Genomic DNA, 2,536 nt, shown 5'->3' on the forward strand with positions numbered 1-2,536 from the left:
GGTCTGAAGGGACCCCCTGTCCCCCCCAAATTACCTCGGGAGAGGATGCAGCACAGGTAGACCCAGGCACTCTGGTCAGTGGGGTCAGTGAAGACGGCGTTCTGCACCAGCTCCAGCTCTGGGAGGGGCAAAGAGGGTACCCCAATATCTCAGGGGGACCCCAGGGGGCATTTGAGGGGGCTCTGGTGAACCCCCAGTGTGTCCACACAATGTTTTGGGGAGTTGACAAGGAGGCACCCCAAAAATCCAGGTCATCAGGTCTACCCGTTGGAGTCAATGGGGCAAATGGGACATCAGGTCTACCCATTAAAGTCAATGGGGATAAATGAGCCATCGGGTCTACCCATGGGAGTCAAAGGGGCAAATAGGACATCAGGTCTACCCATTGGATAAAATGGGGCAAACTGGACATCAGATCTACCAATTAAAAGTCTGGAAGTTAATAGGCTATCAGGTCTACCCACTAAAGTCAATCGGGGCTAATGGGTATCAGATCTACCCATTAAAGTCAATGGGGATCAATGAGCTATCAGGTCTACCCATTAAAAGTCAATGGAGATGAGACATCAGGTCTACCCATTTAATGTAATAGGGACAATGGGAAATCAGGTCTACCCATTATACTCAGGGGGGCAAATGGGATATCAGGACTACCCATTAAAGTCAATAGGGATAAATGAGACCAGGTCTACCTGGGGCAAATAGGACATCAGGTCTACCCATTAAACTAAATGGGGATCAATGAGCTATCAGGTCTACCCATTAAAATCTCAGGGGATGAGACATCAGGTCTACCCATTAAACAATGGGGATCAATGGGTGTCCTGGTTGGAATGGCTGGGACCAATTCATCACTGGATGGGTGTAACCCAAACCTGTGTATTCTATAGCCTTCCATGCCATTGCCCAGAAACTGTTGTCAGTAGAGGCCTTTTTGGGGGGTTTATTCCTCGGGATTTCCAGGGTCTCAGTTTCAGTGGAGTGGATCTTTCCCACCTGGATCTTTGTTAAATCAACTTCAAGATGGCCAATCTGAGCCACTGCAACCTGGCCCGTGCCAACCTGTGCTGGGCCAGCCTGGAGAGGGCTGACCTGTCAGGCTCTGTGCTGGATGGAAGAGCTGCTGCAGCTTGGGAGGGCTGGGCTTGTGTTAACAGAGAGGAGCTGGAACAAACAGAGCGGTGTAAACCATCGAGTTCTTAAATAGATTCTAGAGTTGTTCTGGTTCCCAAAGCTTTTACACTTCCTCCCAGTAATGATTTAATGGGATTGACTGCCAAAGCAGAAATTAAAAGTGTCTTCTTGATTGTCTTTGGTGTTGTTCTTCCGGCTCTCAGTGACTCCTGTCTGTGCCAGTGTGCCAACCTGCCAGGGGGGAAGATGCTGCGCTCCAACGCAGAGGGAGCGTCCCTGAAAGGCTGCAACTCTGAGGACCCATCAGGCCTTAAAGCTCATCTGGAAGGTAAGAAGCTTTTGCCTTGTGAATCTGTGCCAACTGAAGCCTGTGCTTGTACATTTGTATGGCCCAGAAAAGGTCCAGCTGTGGTTTGTAGAATCCTGAGAAGGGCCCACAAGGGCTGCACTGAGTCTGTGACCATCTCAGCCCAAAATCCCCTTGTCCTCCTCCAATTCACACAGCTCTGAGGCAGCACCAGTGTGGAGCTGCTGTGTTTCTGACTGGTTTTCCTCACAGAACTCCTTTCTGTGTGTGTTCCAGGTGCCAACCTGAAAGGAGTGGCCATGGAGGGCAGTCAGACGACAAGAATTAACCTCCGAGTTGCAACGCTGAGAAACACCAAACTAAAGAACTGTAACCTCAGGGGAGCAACGTTGGCTGGAACTGATTTGGAAGTGAATTGGGATTCATTTTCCATCCTATTCCTTTCTCTCCTATAGTCAGCTGGTAATTTGGGGGATTGCTGGCTTTTGGCTGAGCTCTCCAGCTTCAGACTACAATGGAGTTCAGGTAAATGGACTTCAAGTAAAGCTTTGAACAGAGTTCTGGGTGCATTCCATTGACGCTTCTTTTTCTTTTCCCCTTCTGAATTGTGACCTTTCAGGTTGTGACCTCCAGGAAGCCAATTTGAGGGGCTCTGATGTGAAAGGAGCCATCTTTGAAGAGGTGCTGACCCCCCTGCACACGTCCCAGAGCATCAGATAGGGAAGAGAACACATCAAAGAGGAAGGAATCCAAACATTTGTTGTGACTTTCTTCACCTCCTCCCCTTCCTGAGTTAAAGGAATGGTTGTTGGACAACTCCCATTTGCAGTAGTGCCTAAGCAGACTCTTTCTGATCACTTTTGGGGAGGGAATTTTTGTTTCAGAGGTGGAAAGAGAGAGTTTCTCCCTTTGTGAAGAGAGTGAGGAAGTGGGCTGGTTCTGAAAGCAGAAAGTGGAGCTGGTTTGGGGGGGAGGGTTCAAGACTTTCATTGTTTAGCATTGCCTGACTTTGGAATGCATTTTAATTTCTAAAGCACAATATATGCAATTCTATTTATTAAGTCTGTAGCTGCAACACGAATAGAAAATGTTATT

General features: G+C 48.3%; 1 pseudogene; it reads left to right on the plus strand.

The window, feature by feature from the left end:
* Nucleotides 1-963: 963 nt before the first annotated feature.
* Nucleotides 964-2,161, plus strand: LOC113979704 (annotated as a pseudogene).
* Nucleotides 2,162-2,536: the final 375 nt, after the last annotated feature.

The sequence above is a fragment of the Neopelma chrysocephalum genome, unplaced genomic scaffold (genome assembly GCF_003984885.1).
Source record: "Neopelma chrysocephalum unplaced genomic scaffold, ASM398488v2 Primary Assembly neopelma1_87915, whole genome shotgun sequence".
In the NCBI taxonomy this organism is placed as follows: domain Eukaryota; kingdom Metazoa; phylum Chordata; class Aves; order Passeriformes; family Pipridae; genus Neopelma; species Neopelma chrysocephalum.